General features: G+C 43.3%; 1 protein-coding gene and 2 non-coding genes across 3 annotated transcripts in view; 1 reads left to right on the plus strand and 2 right to left on the minus strand.

Moving 5' to 3' along the window:
• LOC126418624 (netrin receptor UNC5C) overlaps positions 1 to 19,950 on the minus strand; it is a 346,615-nt gene that overhangs the window by 89,844 nt on the left and 236,821 nt on the right. The gene's annotated exons all lie outside the window — the stretch shown is intronic.
• Trnat-ugu (transfer RNA threonine (anticodon UGU)) lies at positions 3,295 to 3,368 on the minus strand. Its single transcript has one exon. It is a non-coding gene; the product is annotated as a tRNA-Thr (tRNA).
• On the plus strand, positions 3,582 to 3,655 carry Trnat-ugu (transfer RNA threonine (anticodon UGU)). The gene has a single exon. It is a non-coding gene; the product is annotated as a tRNA-Thr (tRNA).

Below are 19,950 nucleotides of genomic sequence, written 5' to 3' on the forward strand. Positions count from 1 at the left end.
TTGCGCCTTTCAGCTGCACGCTGAAGATGTCGAGCTCGACTCCAATCAACCACCAGCAATGGAGAGTGAAGCTTTGACAATGCCAGCCACTGGTGCTGGCGAAACGTCAGAACAATCATCAAACGAACGTCAGAACCCAGACAGGAGCCAACAAGCAGTTGGTTTCAGTACTGACGAGACGATGTCACTGGTATACGATGCAAATTGAAAAATTTCTCAGTACTTAGTCAAGGTTTCTCATGAAAGCAATGTAACGTTCCTAAACTTAATCGGAAATTCCTTATTGGCTGATTTGGTTGGTTGATTTCGGGCTCAGCGTATTAAGGAAGAATGGGGAAAGACGACAGCCGTGCCCTTTCAAAGGAACCATCCCGGCATTTGCCTGAAGCGATTTAGGGAAACCACGGAAAACCTAAATCATGATGGCCGAACGCGGGTTTAAACCGAATGCGAGTCCAGTATGCTAGCCACTGCGCCATCTCGCTATGTCTTTATTGGGTGATAGCAGCTTTTATTATCTGTGTTTTGTGTTTCTTCATAATGACAACGCTTGCAGCAATCGCCAGGAGAAATATTTTCTATTTATATTGAACTATATAAAGGGGGGCAGCGCGAATGGTCACAGTGTTGTTTGACTCGCGAGAGAGTGTTTCAATTACATAGCCGACACCAGAAGATCCTGAAGTAGATCCCAGCAGAAGAGTAGAAACGTCAATTGTGAAAAAGAAATTAGAGGGCAAAATAGAACTCGGTCTAAGAATCTAGAGGATTTTACCTTCAACGACACGGCCACGGAAATCTGCAAACTTAAACACACCTACATCCACATCTGTACTCCCCAAACCAGCAAACGGTGTGAGGCAGAGGGTACATAATGTACTAATATCATTTGCCCACTTTTCTATTCTATTCACGAGTACGCTAGAAGAAAGTGTAAGAGTAGGCTCCCGCGGTCGTTGTCACTGTCAATAAAATTCTTCTGGGCCGTTGACCGCATTGTCAATACATAAAATTGTCCAATGTTTCGGCCACTATTGCAACTGGCCTTCCTCAGGACTGTGGTGAGCTAACAATGCGGTCAACAGCCCAGAAGAATTTTATTGCCCCACTAGATAAAAGTTTGACGAATTTCTCTCACTTTAATGGCATGGGAATTACACAAAGAAGTAACTTTTTTTACTACTTTTGTTACATTTGGCCGGCTGCTGTGGCCGAGACGTTCTAGGCGCCTCAGTCCGGAACCGCGCTGCTGCTACGGTCGCAGGTTCGAATCCTGCCTCAGGCATGGATGTGTGTGATGTCCTTAGTTAGTTAGGTTTAAGTAATTCTAAGTCTAGGGGAGTGATGACCTCAGATGTTAAGTCCCATAATGCTTAGAGCCATTTGAACCATTTGTTACGTTCGCTATGGGTATTAGGTAAGCAAGGCTGGTCGTAATGCACAACATTTTCTTGTAAAGTCTCGCAATGTAATTCGTTGAGCACTTCTGGGAGATTTTTACGCTGTCTAAAGACACGCATGACGAATTGTGCGTCTCTTCACTGAATGTTTTCTCTCCCTTCCTTTAACTCAGCTTGATAAGCGTTCCAGATCGACGAACAACCCTCAAGAATTTGTAGAACGAGGGCTTTGTACCGATCCCTTAGCTACCTCATGATTAAATATCTCCCTCAGGGCGCAATACATCCAGTTGAAGGTTTTTTCTATAGAGAAAATTTTCATTTATTTTAATTTGTTGTTCCGTAATTCCAGTTGCTTCCCATCTAGCGGAGAGATCCGAATATGATCTTTATGGATCGAAATGGATAGGCTGACGGCAATTTGTAATCTGTCACTGCGAGTAAGGGCCGCGCGGGAGTAGCCGAGCGGTCAGGGGCGCTGCAGTCACGGACTGTGCGGCTGGTCCCGGCGGAGGTTCGAGTCCTCCCTCGGGCATGGGTGTGTGTGTGTTTGTCCTTAGGACAATTTAGGTTAAGTGGTGTGTAAGCTTAGGGACTGATGACCATAGCAGTTAAGTCCCATAAGATTCCACACACATTTAAATTTAAATGCGGGTAAGCAAAGTTCTGTACACCCTAGATCACTGTCTTTATTCGTGACTTTGTCGCAGCTTGTAACACCTCCATTTGACTATGAAGTTGCCTTCTGCTGCGTTGATATCCAGTGTGAATTGATTTTAATTCATCCTCTCCGGATAGCACAATTTCTACCTGTCACACACGAACATCGAAACACATCCTCTGCTCGAGCAGAAGGAATTCATGCCATGTGCTTAATTTTTAAGGTGTCATGCGTAAAGAGCGAGAGTCGGATTTCGCGCGATGGAGCAAACAGCAACATTTTGCGAGAAGGCAGCTCCCATTTCGCCGGCGGTCACTTTTTGTGGATGGCGCTTGCGGCTGGCAGGTGCAGCGGCCCTGGAAAACGGGCAACGCCGCTGGTAGCCCGGCCTGCCTGACCAGGGGCGGTAAGGGCAGAGAGAGGCAGGAAGCAGTCCGTCTTGTGCCCCGAGAGGCTCTCAGCGGCGCCGAGTGCAGACACCAGCCAGACTGGGGGAAGGCGCCGCTTTCGCAGCCGTCGAGGATTTCCTTAACAGCTGCGCGGGGATCACGAGCCCTGCAACCTGCTGATACGCGCCATTTACGCGGCATAACGCGGCCCGTCACGTCGCCCTAACAGCAGTCGCGGGTCGCTGCTGCTAGCCCGTGTCACCTGCTCTCGCCACTTACGGCTTCCGCCCTCTCGTCCTCAGCTTACTGATCATTTACACTCTTCTCTCGTCGCTTTCCTCCAATGGCAAACGCGTCTACACCTACATGCACTATCTGGTCCAAAGTATACGCACACCTGTTAGTGGACATTAATATGAGTCGTGTCCACCCTTCACCCTTACTACGACTTGAACTACGTTGGGATGTCTGAGCGTCTGTGGAAGAATGGCAGCCCGTTCTTCCTCAAGAGCCGAAACCAGAGGAAGTAATGATGTTGGACGATGGGATGTGAAGCGAAGTCGACGTTATTTCTCATTCCAAAGATGGTACACTGGGTTCGGTCGACACTCTGGCTTCCGGGAATGCCTCACAGATGCAGCTTTATTGTAAAGTTCTCATACGTTTCCTGCTATTGTAAATAATTCACCTTTACTGTACTGGGACAAAGATGAATAATCGCACTGTAGGAGTAGTGAATAAGATCCTTGACTCTGTGTTTAGTTATATTAAATGATGACTAACTGAAAACCACAGCTGCCGACAGGTGTTTTGATATACCTCGATGTGGACAGCTGAAAATGTGTGCCCCGACCGGGACTCGAACCCGGGATCTCCTGCTTACATGGCAGACGCTCTATCCATCTGAGCCACCGAGGACACAGATGAATAGCGCGACTGCAGGGACTTATCCCTTGCACGTTTCCCGTGAGACTCACACTCCCAACTGTCCACAATTCTACATACGTATTGTACCTTATAGACATTTGCCCACCCACTATGTACATATGTAGAATTGTGGACAGTTGGGAGTGTGAGTCTCACGGGAAACGTGCAAGGGATAAGTCCCTGCAGTCGCGCTATTCATCTGTGTCCTCGGTGGCTCAGATGGATAGAGCGTCTGCCATGTAAGCAGGAGATCCCGGGTTCGAGTCCCGGTCGGGGCACACATTTTCAGCTGTCCACATCGAGGTATATCAAAACACCTGTCGGCAGCTGTGGCTTTCAGTTAGTCATCATTTATTCCAGGGAAAAGCTGCACGGTCATCAACAGTAACTGTTCTTTCGAGAACAAGTTACTGTCTTCGTATATTTAGTTATATTTGTGGTTGACTTGCTAGTTAGTCAGTTGTGCAGTGCTGAGATATTCGTATTTGAGGCATATTAGCGAACAGTTGAATTCTTCCGAGAAAGAGATCTGTATTTGTGAATCTGGGAGAAACTATCTGGAGTATTTTAGGGGAAAATTGATACATAATATTCTGTTTTTGTACTGTTGAAGATTTTGGAGGAATTGTAAAGGTATGTTTATAATTTTTGTAATGAGGGAATTTTTTAATTGTTGTAGGCTTCTAACACTGTGTTGTCTTTTTCTCAGTAATCAAAGTCTGACTCCTAGAAAAAAAATATTTTCTTTAAAATAAAATCCAACTGAATGATTCATGGTAAAGTTCTGAATTACACCTTACCGCCGCACGAAGCAACAGTTTGTTTCTGATAAAAAAATTAGAGTACTTTATTCATCTTTAGCTGCTGCTTTGTATTTCATTTCAGTACCCCCCGCCCCTCCCCCCCCCAAAAAAGCGAGCATACAGAGCAAGAGGTAAGTCACTTTTATTTCAGGGCAGATCCCACCTTGAGTCCTTGTGCAAGCAGTATAACAGTGTGTAGTCAAGATTGTCGAGTGTCCCCCTAGCAAATAGGCCTGAACTAATTTTCAGTGAACAGTGTTGCTAATTTCAGTTTTTTTCTTCCGAGTAGAGCAGTACTTTATTTTTGAGGATGCTGTTAGTCTAACATTGCTCTTCATTTTACGCATCGTCCTTGATGTGTTTCGGTACAGAGTTTTAGTTATGTAGTTTTCACTGAGCACACAATTAGTTTCTTTTTCTTTTGGCATTTAAGTAGATTCATGTTCTTTATTTCAGGCTTTAAGTTTTATTTCACGACACTACCCACATGCGCACCACACGGCCATCCAACAGTCACGTTTGCGGAGCAATTGAATACTATACCTAAAGGACACGTTATATGAAGAGCAAGTTTTCGAAATTAATATATTCAGTTCTCTCACAAACACACAACATTTTATAGAAAGCTTACATTATGATACGAAGCATTGTCAGGCTGATAAAAATAATCATGCCTTCCGAAATCTTCATTTACTGTACTTAGTACACAAAGCAGTAAAATGTGTTAAGATCCTTCCGTATTTACTGTGTTCTTAAGCGCTATAGGTGGACCACACCTTATCCAAGAAAAACACCGCAGTGCCAGAACACTTTTTAATACAATGTGGTAGATTGTATTACAGACGAAAGAACTGTTATTATCCTCACGTGGACTATCTGGCGATACACGAATTCTTTTTGAACAATATAGCAGTAAGAGATAATCATTGAACTAATGAATAAGTGAGCAGGTTCTTCGTTTGCCGTATTTTAATATGAACAACGAATTCTCGTTTCATGTAACTGTCGCTCCAGATAAGGTGTAATACGCCACACGATTATATGTCTGTAATTATTCTGAAATCTCGTTAATGACTGTCACTTATTTTGATTAATATCTTTTCTGAACTGAAAGGAATGCAATAAGAACGCGATATACGATATAATACTTTAACAAATATGATTTTAACCAACATGTTTTGGAGTGTTGGCGATCTTACTCGTGACTACTACTTACCATTAAACAGTTGCGACCGTGATCGTTTCTTCATAAGTAATTTTAATACATAATCATTTTTATTACTGAAAAGCATACAGATCAATACTGATTCATATGAAAGGGTGAAAGAGTGTCACCCTTTCATATGAATCAATTGTACAACGACTGGTATTCACGGTATCCAGTTTTATGGCACTATGTGATAAGCTCGTTGATTCGAAAAAAGCGTATGGGGCCTGAAGATGGCAAAATGAGTTGCCGAAACTGGCTGCGTTCGAAATAAAATAAAATAACGTAAAATATACGGCTGCTGGTAAAGTTTATTGAAATGAGAAGTCTCTAATTCAGGAGCTCATGCGTACTATAATTGCATTCCGGTTTGTTTTAAAGGCTAGGCATGAAAGTTTTATGGGTTTCAGGAATTACTAGAAGAGCCGTAAAGTGAATAATCTTGCATTCCTAACACTCCCCGAGAGTGAAATGCCGGCAGTGGCTCCCTGACCATCATGGCCAGTGTGGGTACGCCTCATTGCTTGGACAGATCTAAGTTGACGCGGTATAAACAAGACTAATTTCCGTTCTGCTGTATTTTGTAGCGGGTTGTGAAGCACCATGAGACGAGATGTGTCAGCATGTGATCTGATTATCCGAATGACTCTATCACACGATCTGGAGATGCGCTCTGAGACAAGACAGAATTTCCATTATGAGAGACATCGACATCGGCCGATCGGAACTATAACTCCGGGTGGCAGGGGGGAGACCGGTGTGGGTTGCCTCCCTTTACTTTTGTTGAGCATCGACCATGACACGGCTCTGGGCGGGTCCTGCGGCAGCCCACTGCCATCGATCATTGGCCCCCGACAGCAGGGAGATCCCAGTCACGGCCGAACAACGACTCTCTGTACGTCTGCAGTTTAAAATGCCGTAAAAAACGTTCCTGTCTGCAGAGCTTTTTCCCTTGATGTGCCTATCACGCGTTATAGCATCCACAGCATTATGTCTTTCTTAGTTTCGTAGCAGCTCATTTGGAACCGATTTGCGTATGAACTGTCGAAAGGTATAAAACTCCTGTCAAACAACATTTTGTAGTTTAATATAGTTTACACACAACAAATATTCTACATTTTCGGATCAATCTTTTACACAAATGTGTTAATAAGGGTCCGAAAGCCTGCGATTGTTATTACTTTACCAGTGCTTTAACCGTAAATCTGAAATGAATGCCTAGTACTGCCTTATAAGAAACTCAATTGCACCAGTAATATCACTGCTAAATATAAGGACACTGCGCCATCATCTTGACCCTATTTAAAAAGGACGGATGAAAGTTTCTGCCAGCATTACTTCGAGATTCGTAATGACGGTACGTGAAAAACTGCGCAGTCAGAAGTTTTGACTTTACAGATTCTGCTCGCGTCTATAAACGGGATCATATCTCAGACAGTTGTGTCACCCTTTCGTATGAATCAGTTGCACAAAGGAAACAAAAGAAAAATTCGGAGTAGGTATTAAAATCCATGGAGAAGAAATAAAAACTTTAAGGTTCATCTATGACATTGTAATTCTGTCAGAGACAGCAAAGGACTTAGAAGAGCAGTTGAACGCAATGGACAGTATCTTGAAAGGAGGGTATAAGATGAACATCAACAAAAGCAAAACGAGGATAATGGAATGTAGTCGAATTAACTCGGGTGATGCTGACGGAACTAGATTAGGAAATGAGACACTTAAAGCAGTAAAGGAGTTTTGCTATTTGGGGAGCAAAATAACTGATAATGGCCGAAGTAGAAAGGATATAAAATGTAGACTGGCAAAGGCAAGGAAAGCGTTCCTGAAGAAGAGAAATTTGTTAACATCGAGTACAGATTTAAGTGTGAGGAAGTCGTTTCTGAAAGTATTTGTATGGAGTGTAGCCATGTATGGAAGTGAAACATGGACGATAAATAGATTAGACAAGAAGAGAATAGAAACTTTCGAAATGTGGTGCTACAGAAGAATGCTGAAGATTAGATGGGTAGATCACATATCTAATGAGGAGGTATTGAATAGAATTGGGGAGAAGAGGAGTTTGTGGCACAACTTGACTAGAAGAAGGGATCTGTTGGTAGGACATATTCTGAAGCATCAAGGAATCACCAATATAGTATTGGAGGGCAGCGTGGAGGGTAAAAATCGTAGAGGGAGACCAAGAGATGAATACATTAAGCAGATTCAGAAGAATGTAGCCTGCAGTACGTACTAGGTGATAAAGCAGCTTGCACAGGATAGAGTAGCATGGAGAGCTGCATCAAACCAGTCTCAGGACTGAAGACCACAATAACAACATCTCAGACCGATTAATAACCCAATCAGAGTTAATGAAGCGTAGATATAAAGAGGAGTGTATATACTGGGTATCCCAGAAATCTTTCGCTGATTAGAAACATTCATAAGTCATAAAATATTACACAGATAAATACTTTTTATCTTGAATTGCATGTGACATACTCGAGTTTTTGTGTACATACATACTTATTGTGTCTTTGTGCCTATTTGGATACAACATTTCCGGGAAGATGGATCGGAAATTGTGATCCCATCAATAGGCCTCCACAATCATCGGACATAACACATCTGGCTCTGTTTCTCTGTGGTTAAGTCAAGGACCAAGTTTACCAAACACCAGTGAACGACAACGCAGCATTACGGCGCAGAATTACTGACATCATAACATACATTCCTCACGAAGTGTTGACCAACACATGGGTGGAATAGGAATATTGATTGTATATCCTTCGGGCAGTGAAAGTAGCACACTTCGAAATTTATTAATTGTGTCTGTGTACACAAAAACTTGAATATGCTACCTGCACTTCAAGATAAAATATATGTTGGAGGTATGAATTAAACAATGCCTTCAGTCACAACTTTTTCGTGTTTTATTAACTACATTACGGACTCTGTGGGTCAATCGTCAGGTGTAATTTGTCTTAGTACCTGATTTATTTCTTCTCTTGAATGAGGTGTAATGAATATTCCTGTCACGAAAAGGTTTAATGTTAGGTTATGAATTTCGTAAGTCGAACGCGGAAAATATGTGCAAAATAGTGGAAAATGAAAAAATGGTTCAAATGGCTCTGAGCACTATGGGACTTAACATCTATGGTCATCAGTCCCCTAGAACTTAGAACTACTTAAACCTAACTAACCTAAGGACATCACACAACACCCAGTGTGCAAAATGAACAGTGTAAACTTACCACATCTTCCAAGGAAAGTATTTTTAACGTTTTAGTACCGGCAAACATTCTTTTCTCCGTCGTTTTCGTACATATCACTTCATTCAAGATGTAAATTTGCATGTACATTTTTATAAACACTTCACAGATGCTTTTGTGCATTTCGTTGTCGTCGTGAAGTGTTTGTAAACATGTGTGTGCAAATGTACTAAAACGTTAAAATAGCTTTCCTTGGGTGATGTGGTGAGTTTACAGTGATCAATTTCCGCTATTTTGCACATATTTTCCACATTCAACTTCGAAATTCATAACCTAACATTAAACCTTTTCGTTGGCCGGGGTAGCCGAGCGGTTCTAGGCGCTACAATCTGGAACCGCACAACCGCTACGGTCTCAGGTTCGAATCCTGCCTCGGGCATGGATATGTGTGATGTCCATAGGTTAGTTAGGTTGAAGTAGTGCTAAGTTCTAGGGCAGTGATGACCTTAGAAGTTAAGTGCCATTGTGCTCAGAGCCATTTGATTTGAATTAAACCTCTTCGTGACTGGAATATGCATTTCACCTCATTCAGGAGAAGAAATAAAACGTGTATTAAGACAAATTACACTTGACGATGGGCCCACAGGGTCCGAAACGCATCGTGTGGTTAATAAAACACGAAAAAGTTGTGACTGAAGGCGTTTTTTAATTCCTACCTCCAATGTTTTGAATACAGCCACATTTTAAGCTGCAAAATAAAGATAAAATTAAATTAAAATATAGGTGTTTGTGTGTCATATTTTCTGCTTTATGCGTGTTTGTCATCAGGGAAGGACTTCTAGGACATCCTTTATTTAAAAAATGTTTTAAATGGCTCTAAGCACTATGAGACTTAACATCTGAGATAATCAGTCCCCTAGACTTACAACTACTTACACTTAACTAACCTAAGAAAGTCACACACATCCACGCCCGAGGCAGGATTCGAACCTGCGACCGTAGCAACAGCGCGGTTCCGGACTGAAGCGCGTAGAACCGCTCGGCCACAGCGGCCGGCTCATCCTTTATTACAATTCAGTTTGGCCCCTAAGTGAATATCTGAAAAAACTCAAAACTGTGAATCTGAGAAAGAAATCTCCCAAATTTTATCTAAATATCGTGATATACACGAGGTAAAATGGCTAAAATGGCTCTGAGCACTATGGGACTCAACTGCTGAGGTCATTAGTCCCCTAGAACTTAGAACTAGTTAAACCTAACTAACCTAAGGACATCACAAACATCCATGCCCGAGGCAGGATTCGAACCTGCGACCTGAGCGGTCGCTCGGTTCCAGACTGTAGCGCCTAGAACCGCACGGCCACTCCGCCCGGCGGTGGACCCATACACATCGGACGGTCTTGACGTATCCAGTATGGCGGCGGGGGCACTTGAACCAGGATAACTAGTTAAAACTTTCTATATTTAATTTGCAAACAAATAACTGTGGCAGTATCGACATTGAATGTTGTTTTTCAGCGTAATTTCTTTATAAATATTTTTTCTACAACATATAGATTTCATGTGAAGTCATATTTGTGTTTAAATATCTTTAGACACTTGCTTAGGCGTTCCTTTGCGCTGTTGGTGAACGAATCCGGCGTCATGGAAATACATCAAAGTTTAACGCCCCAAAATGTGATTACTGTAGCTCAGGTCCTGTCCTAAGTGCCTTCAGACCTTAAGTTTGTGACGGAGTTTACTACGCGAAACACTGAAACACCGAAACAACGTTCCGATTTTTCTTCAATGTACTGTGTACTGTGCTTCGTACTGACAGCTATGCTGAGTACTTATGTAGTGAATGGTGGGCTCCATGTGGTTCCCAAGTTGTTCAGCGACCGTAAACCGTAATATTACCAAATAAGCAGCAACCAGTCGCAAAATGGTGTTTACAAAAGTGAATAAATAAAACATGATTTTGCGACTGGTTGCTGCTTATTTGGTAATTTTACTTATATAGTGCCTATTTGTGTTGTTATGACAGTCAAGGTAAATAAATGGTCAAAGTCAGTGCGCGTACAACGCCTACTCCTTTCCAATAGCATGGAGAGTGCTCGCAGGGCTTAAGAGCCTCAATCAGCTGACGCGTTTTTACGAGTTTCACGTGGCCTCGTTCCATGAGAAACTGTGAAGATGTCTGAGATTTATCTTAGGACATTGGTATATTAATCTGGTGGTCATTACATGTACACCAGCAGCTCACCTCGCTTTATGATCAAATAATGGGTTTACTAAATAGGAAACACTTCCTTTCAGTTCAGCGATATATTATTTATTTGATCACAAAACGATTTTCGTGTCTATGCAGGGGGACCAATTTATGGGGTGAACCATTTACAGGAATGTATCAAATGTTGGACCAGCGCCGGCCGGAGTGGCCGAGCGGTTCTAGGCGCTTCAGTCTGGAACCGCGCGACCGCTGCGGTCGCAGGTTCGAATCCTGCCTCGGGCATGGATGTGTGTGATGTCCTTAGGTTAGTTAGGTTTAAGTAGTTCTAAGTTCTAGGGGACTGATGACCTCAGATGTTAAGTGCCATAGTGCTCAGAGCCACTTTTTTTTTTTTTTTTTTTTTTTTGGACCAGTGACACTCAAAAATTTATCATAATCTTATTTTTTTGTTCAACCTCAAGCCTGACAGCAAGTTTTTGAGAGTGATCTTTCTCCTTGAGCCACTTTTTCATGAAACTTTCTTTCCGCTTGTAACACAGTAGACCTATTATCACGGGAACCAGTGTCTTTAACGTCCAACGTTCTGAATCACAGTATTATTTCACAATGTTATTGACAATATTATTGATCAGTCTTGGGGGGGGGGGGGAGAACGTCAATAATATCTCACAATATTGCTGACCATCTAGGGGCCGCCTAAGAGGCTGAAAGCGAGTTCGTGACTAAATGAACTATGCTCCATTAAGTTTCGGGAATGCAGCCGCATAAATTCTGCCTCTTCTTCTAATATTTCGGCTGTATACCTTTCAGCCATCTTCAGAGAGAGAGCCGTACGACTGACGCTCCAGCGCTCGCTCCAGCTTTGGCGAGGACAAATTGCAGGACTTCTTAAACCATCTGAATTCCATCCATGGACAAATTCAGTTTACAATGGAAGTGGAAAAGGAGGGATGTCTTCCATTTTTGGATGTCTTGGTTCGGCGCAAAGAAGATGGCACTCTGGGTCATGCAGTATATCGGAAACCGACCCGTACGGACTTATATTTACATGCAAATAGCTGTCACCATCCTTCGCAGATGAGCAGTGTTCTAAGAACTTTGGTACACCGAGCACATGTCATATCTGATGAAAGTAGTTTAAAAGACGAACTTTTACATCTGAAGAGAGTTTTTGAGGACAACGGGTATTCTCCACAACAGATACGTAAGGCACTACAATTAAAACCTAAGGTGTCCGTAAGGAATGCAGAAGATGACGAGGAAACATTTAAATCCTTGGCTGTCCTGCCGTATGTGGGAAGCCTTTCATCCAAAATAGGACGGATCCTCACTAAACATAAAGTAAAAGTGATTTTTCGTCCACCGGCGAAGACGGCTGCACTCCTGGGTTCCGTTAAAGATGACTTACTACTCCGCAAGCCTGGAGTTTACAAGATACCATGTGAATGTGGCCTTTCATATATCGGACAAACGAATCGTACAGTCCAAGAGAGGTGTACGGAACATCGCAGGTACACTCGGCTCTTACAACCCAGTAAATCGGCTGTGGCAGAGCATTGTATTGATTCTGGTCACTCTATGGTATATGAAAATGTCGAAATTCTGACTTCTGTTTCATCTTTCTGGGACTCCGTAGTAAAAGAGGCCATTGAAATCCGCTTGGCGAAGAATTTAATTAATAGAGACAGCGGTTTCACATTAGATAAATCATGGAATCCGGCACTTTCAATATTGAACTTACAAAGACGTCGCTACGGTTCAGCTCCCAGTAATACATCGACCTCCCAGCATGGATCGAATGCGCAGCCACAGACGTAACTCATGCATATGTTACGTCTTTGCCGCCGATCAACATCACTGGCGCCTTGTTTATCTGTGGCCGCATGCGCAGTGGCGCGGTCCGCGAGTTTAAATAGGATGGAGCGAGCGCTGGAGCGTCAGTCGTACGGCTCTCTCTCTGAAGATGGCTGAAAGGTATACAGCCGAAATATTAGAAGAAGAAGCAGAATTTATGCGGCTGCATTCCCGAAACTTAATGGAGCAGTCTTTGCGCCGCGAAAACCTGAAGATTAAATGAACTATGTTTTGCAGATCACGAAAGTGTTTCTTATTTAATACTGTTGTCGTGTTCTGTGAAGAACCGACATAAAATTCAACTAACGTTTAAAAGAACGAGGATCAAAACAGTTCTTATACCATCAAAATTGAAGCGGCTACTTCTGAATAGTGTATCACTCTGGACATTCTTTATTTGTTTGTCTGCAGTTTCTCTACATCATAACTACCGACCCTGTTAGTAAAAGTAGGTTAGTGACGTCCAAACGAATTTTAATGAGAATGACACTGGCTGAAGCCTATGTATTAACAGCATTTGACATGTTATTCTATCCTCTAGTGTAGCATTGTGGGATATACGTTCTTTCAGGGAAAGTAGGAACTAATACCATTTACGGCATAAATATACCTATCCAAACTATCAAAAATTTAATTCATACTCACGAAAAGAAGTTATTACATTTACTCTAAACATATAGACATGTGTGAAATGCAGTATAGCAATAACTACCTTTTATATCTTTACGAATATTATATTGCTTTTCGATGCTGCTGGTGGAGATGGTGTTTGTTTATAGGTATGAAAAGTCACAAATTTCTTTCGGGTATGATAAAAGATGACAAGCTGTACATCTGTCGCTGTGTTACAGTAGAAATTAATATTTAACTTCTTTGATTTATGCTGGAATTCAAGGATATGCGTTGATGTACCTTACCCGGATTCGCCAATATCAGAACTAATAACGAAAAGTGGATTACATTCAAATATGTACCCGCTACAAATGTTTGCTCTGTTCTCGCCTGCGATATTTCCGACCTAAATTCTCCTCCACGCAGCAATTTTTGCTGATGGACTCGTGTTGGGTCAGCAAATAAAACCGCTTGTATCTTATTTTTCGCTAAGTAATTATGCAGCAACAGCCGCGCGGTATTAATCCTGCTTCATTGTTTACTAATGGCTGCGCCGGTATGGGCGCTCCGTAGCAGTTAACATGTTTGCTCAGATTTAGCGGCCGTCCAACAGCTTCCAATCAGCGACGTAATGGCCGACAGCTAGTATCTGCCAGAATAATTCACCGACTAAAGTTGTCGAGCAAATATTTACGGCAAATCGTTCAGCATTTCAGCCCCGCTTACAGCAGTCGTTTCGCGTGAAAGCGATTGGCTTCATCGCATTTACATTAACAGACACGTGTGGGTATCATTAAAAAGCGAGCGATGCTCAGACTCATAGTGTTTCATAAAGGATGAAACACGCCGCAGAATTTAACTATCTATGCATGGGAGTCAAATAAAATATACTAAATAAACACGGAAATTGTTACACCATGAAGCGCCAACCCAGTATTTATCAAATGTTGTGTAGACGTCCATAATCAACTATCGGAAAAAAATTAGGGCATCCTTTTAGGAGATTCCAATTCACTCAAAGATTTATTGTTGCAGTAGTGCATAAGCAGTACGTGAAACGATTACAAATGGTTCAAATGGGTCTAAGCACTATGGGACTTAACATCTGAGGTCATCAGTCCCCTAGACTTAGAACTACGAGACAGCGAAGGACTTGGAAGAGCAGTTGAATGGAATGGACAGTGTCTTGAAAGGAGGATATAAGATGAACATCAACAAAAGCAAAACGAGGATAATGGAATGTAGTCGAATTAACTCGGGTGATGCTGAGGGAATTAGATTAGGAAATGAGACACAGTAGTAAAGGAGTTTTGCTATTCAGGGAGCAAAATAACTGTGGGATGGTCGAAGTAGGGAGGATATAAAATGTAGACTGGCAATGGCAAGGAAAGCGTTTCTAAAGAAGAGAAATTTGTTAACATCGAGTATAGACTTAAGTGTCAGGAAGTCGTTTCTGAAAGTATTTGTATGGAGTGTAGCCACGTATGGAAGTGACACGTGGACAATAAATAGTTTTGGCAAGAAGAGAATAGAAGCTTTCGAAATGTGGTGCTACAGAAGAATTCTGAAGTTTAGATGGGTAGATCACATAACTAATGAGGAGGTATTGAATAGAATTGAGGAGAAGAGGAGTTTATGGCACAACTTGACTAGAAGAAGGGATCTGTTGGTAGGACGTGTTCTGAGGCATCAAGGGATCACCAATTTACTATTGGAGGGTAGCGTGGAGGGTAAAAACAGTAGAGAGAGACCAAGAGATGAATACATTAAGCAGATTCAGAAGTATGTAGGCTGCAGTACGTACTGGGAGATGAAGCAGCTTGCACAGGATAGAGTAGCATGGAGAGCTGCATCAAACCAGTCTCTGGACTGAAGATCACAACAACAACAAACCTAACTAACCTAAGGACATCACACACGTCCATGCCCGAGGCAGGATTCGAACCTGCGACAGTAACAGCAACGCGGTTCCAGACTGAAGCGCCTAGAACCGCTCGGCCACACAGCCGGCGAAACGATTACATTTATAGATCAATAGTCCAAGCGGTTCTGAGATACTAGGCGTCGACCCATGCTGAAATACCCATATTAGTACGTGATATAGCCTCCACGGACGGCAATGCAGGCGCTGTCTTTGACATCCAGTTGATAGTGCAGAAGGCGAATATTGTACTGGGACACATTATTCCACATCAGCTGCACCTATCCATGTAGTTCTGCAAGAGTTGTTGATTAACGAGTTGCACGAGTCACGTCTCGTCTCCTCATATCAAACAAGTGCTCGACTGGAGACAAGTTTGGAGAGCTTGCTGACCAGGGAAGTCGCTGCAGGCCTTGCAGAGCACGTTGAGTTTCACGGACGCTGTGCGGGCGAGCGTTATCCTGTTGGAACAACACACCACCTTCCTGTTGGAAGAACGGCTCTAACAACATTCTGCACATGCCGAGCGCTTGTTAGCTTCCCCTCTAGAAATACTAAAGGTGAACGAGAGTTGTAGCTTATCGTACCTTAGACCATAAGGCCCGAGAAGGGGCCAGTGTGTCTTGGACGAATGAACTCTTCGAGACAAAGAGTTCAGCAGGTCGACATCGTACGCGTAAGCGACCATCACTTGGGTGCAGGCAGAATCCGCTTTAATCGCTGAAGACCACGACGCACCATTCCAAGTGATCCTTTGACAGTACTGCTCGAGCCGTGCACGTCGATGCTGTGGCGTGAGTAAAAGACGGGCTAGAGGTGTGCGTCCCCGTTGTCCCAGTGCTAACAGCCGGTTCGCAACAGTTCTTGTTGGAACATTTGGGCTCACAAGCTTTCTTATCTATGCTGTGGTATCTACCCGATCTGCCACTGCTACCCTTCCAATACAATGATCGTGGCGGGCGCCTGTGCTGCTTGGACGTTCAGAGCCTGGTCTACGGGTGTGTAAATGTTCACGTGACCACTGATAACAGCACCGTTGCACAACTGACGCAGCACGTCCAATGTGTGTGGCAGTTCTCCGAAAGGATCATCCCGCCATTCAGAAGGCCACATTTTGACCCCTTTCAAACTCGCTCAGTCGGCTGTAGGAAGCACTAGTGCATTTCGGTGGCAGGGTTTCCAGCTTACTTCACACGTCTGCACCACACTGAGCCTTCTGGCTGTGAGTATTTCCTCTTAAAGGGTAGATGCAGAGGCGCTCTGATAGGTATGCCGCTACGCTATTTGTTGGTGGACGACGTTGAAATCATTATAAGAACATATACTGTCATCCAGGTGGTACATGCTGTCATCGGATCAAAATCTACGTTGTCTTTCTAGGTGTCCTAAGTTTTCTTTTGAAACTTGCCGGCAGATTAAAACTGTGTGCCTCGAGCTCGGGACTTCTGCCTTTGGTGGGGAAGTGCTCTACCGACAGGACTACCCAAGCACGACTCACGATTCGTCTTCACAGCTGTAACTCTGCCGGTACCTCGTCTCCTGTCCTCCAAACTTCACAGAAGCCCTCCTGCGAAACTTGCAGATCAAGCATTCCTTTCTTTCAGGAGTGCAAGTTCTGCAAGGTTCGTAGGAGAGCTTCTGTGAAGTTTGGAAGGCAGGAGACGAGATACTAGCAGAATTACATCTGTGGAGACGGGTCGTGAGTCGGGTATCGCAGTCGGTGCTGGCACGGTAGCTCAGAGTGCTCGGTCAGATGGTTACCTTCTGTCTGTAATAAAAAACTGAGTGAACCGATCAACGATGAAATTGAACAAGGATCATGGAACGTCCGCCCCGAACAAATGCAACCAACAAAATGAGATCAGGAAAAAAGTCGGTAGAGCACTTGCCCACGAAAAGCGAAGGTCCTGAGTCCGAGCCTCGGTCTCACACACAGTTTTAATCTGCCAGGAAGTTTCATATCAGCGCACACTCCGCTGCAGAGTGAAAACTTCATTCTGGAAATTTTCTTTATCTACAATGCCTAAACTTTCCTATTTATGGATACTTTCATTGCTTCTATTTAAGGTTGAATAACAAGTACAATGTCTTTGTTCCATTGATTTTTGTTTATTTCAAACTAGTTTTCGGCTTATATCGTGAAGGTGGCCTAATAAACGGAAATCTAGTAACAAATAAGCAGAAATCAGTACACCAAAAACAGTGCACTTGTTATTCAAGCTTAATCTTTCATTACAATCGGAAATAAGGTCCATCATCAACATTAGTATGAGGTTTGACTCCCACGGGCACGGATACACTCTTGTGTTCGTCGTGGCATAGGAATGTCATCTTGAGGACTTTTTGGCCGTCTGTGAAACACACGCCGTGTCAATTCATGAAGATTCCTGGCTTGAGGCTGACATGAAATTATAAGTTTTCCCAGGCATTTCAGGCATTTTCTGTGGGTGACAAATCAGGGGACTGGGCAAGCCAATAAAGTGTAAAGTTAGGAGAGGGAAAATAAGGCATATAGAGAGTGTAAGATTAATGGAAAATGAGTGACTCTACACTATTCGTGAAGAAACAACGCCTGAGCACTGTAGGCACAACTTGGAGGTGCCAACACGCATTGGAGAGGCTATTCGACTTTAATTCATTCAGGGGATCCTGCTGACTGTCTCATTCGAGAATTCTGAAGACACCGGCACTAGCAATAAACACGACGCTCTGAGATGTCTTCCACCATGCTCAAGGCCTGACACAGATAGTCTACCACCACCGCGACTAAATGCGGCCACAAACTGATGACCATGTTGATCGGAGACACGGGTAACGCCACCGGCATCGTGTTCAGGGGGGTGTGATAAGACCGCTACTATTCCCTTCATAAGTAAGAGCAGCGACCTGTGGCTGTTTACTGGTGACGCTGTGGTGTACGGGAAGAAGTCGCCGTTGAGTGACTGTAGGAGCATGCAAGATGACTTAGACAAAATTTCTAGTTGATGTGATGGATGGCAGCTTGCTCTAAATGTAGAAAAACATGTTTGCTCAGATTTAGCGGCCGTCCAACAGCTTCCAATCAGCGACGTAATGGCCGACAGCTAGTATCTGCCAGAATAATTCACCGACTAAAGTTGTCGAGCAAATATTTACGGCAAATCGTTCAGCATTTCAGCCGCGCTTACAGCAGTCGTTTCGCGTGAAAGCAATTGGCTTCATCGCATTTACATTAACGGACACGTGTGGGTATCATTAAAAAGCGAGCGATGCGCAGACTCATAGTGTTTCATAAAGGATGAAACACGCCGCAGAATTTATTTATCTATGCATGGGAGTCAAATAAAATATAATAAATAAACACGGAAATTGTTACACCATGAAGCGCCAACCCCGTATTTCAAAAATGGTACAAATGGCTCTGAGCACTATGGGACTCAACTGCTGATGTCATTAGTCCCCTAGAACTTAGAACTAGTTAAACCTAACTAACCTAAGGACATCACAAACATCCATGCACGAGGCAGGATTCGAACCTGCGACCGTAGCGGCCTTGCGGTTCCAGACTGCAGCGCCTTTAACCGCACGGCCACTTCGGCCGGCAACAACCCCGTATTTATCAAATGTTGTGTAGACGTCCATAATCAACTATCGGAAAAAAAATTAGGGCATCCTTTTAGGAGACTCCAATTCACTCAAAGATTTATTGTTGCAGTAGTGCATAAGCAGTACGTGAAACGATTACAAATGGCTCAAATGGGTCTAAGCACTATGGGACTTAACATCTGAGGTCATCAGTCCCCTAGACTTAGAACTACGAGACTGCGAAGGACTTGGAAGAGCAGTTGAATGGAATGGACAGTGTCTTGAAAGGAGGATATAAGATGAACATCAACAAAAGCAAAACGAGGATAATGGAATGTAGTCGAATTAACTCGGGTGAGTAGGAGAAACAAAACACTTGTTTTTCCCGCGCTCTGTTTGCATGTGGAACAGGAAAGGAAATGACCGGTAGTGATATAAGGTGTCCTCCGCCACTAACCGTACGTTGGCTTCCGGAGTGTGTATACAGAAGCAGATACAGTGTTCCAGGTCAGGTTGATGGCGAGATTTACTTGTCAGCAGCACACTGGAGACGTGATTCCACGTCTGGCATGTTTACAAGCCCAATACGCAAGTCTGAATGTGCGGAATGTGGAGCCCCTTAGCCAGAGCCGGATTAAGGGAAGGAGGAGTGGGAGGGGGATGGGGTGGCTTGGGGGTGAGGGGTTTTGGAGCCAGGCCTCCAGGTGAACGGAGGGCCTCCACTCTGATTTTAAGTACTGTTTACGTGATCTTAGTCAATCTGAACGTGTTTACAAATAACAAAAAAGGTACGCATTCAAAAACTTGTTCTTTAGAGAACCGCTAAATGGAAATAAAAATCAAAGAAAATGGCTGTTGTATACCGAAACTTAAGGAAATGTATTTTGTAGTTTCTGTAAATTATTCATTGACAGCATGGACCTAGACAACATGCGGACGCCATTTTCAACCTGTGGATTTTCTTAGTGGAAGAAGGGAGAAGAAAAAGTTACGTCTCATGAAAACAGCACTAATCATCACTATAATTCAGTGGCGTGGCTTCTGCGAAGAACGAGGGACGTATCGACAGTCAACTGCATCATATGAATAAAACAGAGGATCATTATAGACATGAAGTGCTTCGACGCAGGGTAGAAGTAGTTAAACGTTGGCTACAAGAAGACTTCCTTTCCGTGGTGATATACGGAATTTTAGGAGCCCCTAATAGTG

This window comes from Schistocerca serialis, chromosome 9 (genome assembly GCF_023864345.2).
Source record: "Schistocerca serialis cubense isolate TAMUIC-IGC-003099 chromosome 9, iqSchSeri2.2, whole genome shotgun sequence".
Taxonomy (NCBI): Eukaryota; Metazoa; Arthropoda; class Insecta; order Orthoptera; family Acrididae; genus Schistocerca; species Schistocerca serialis.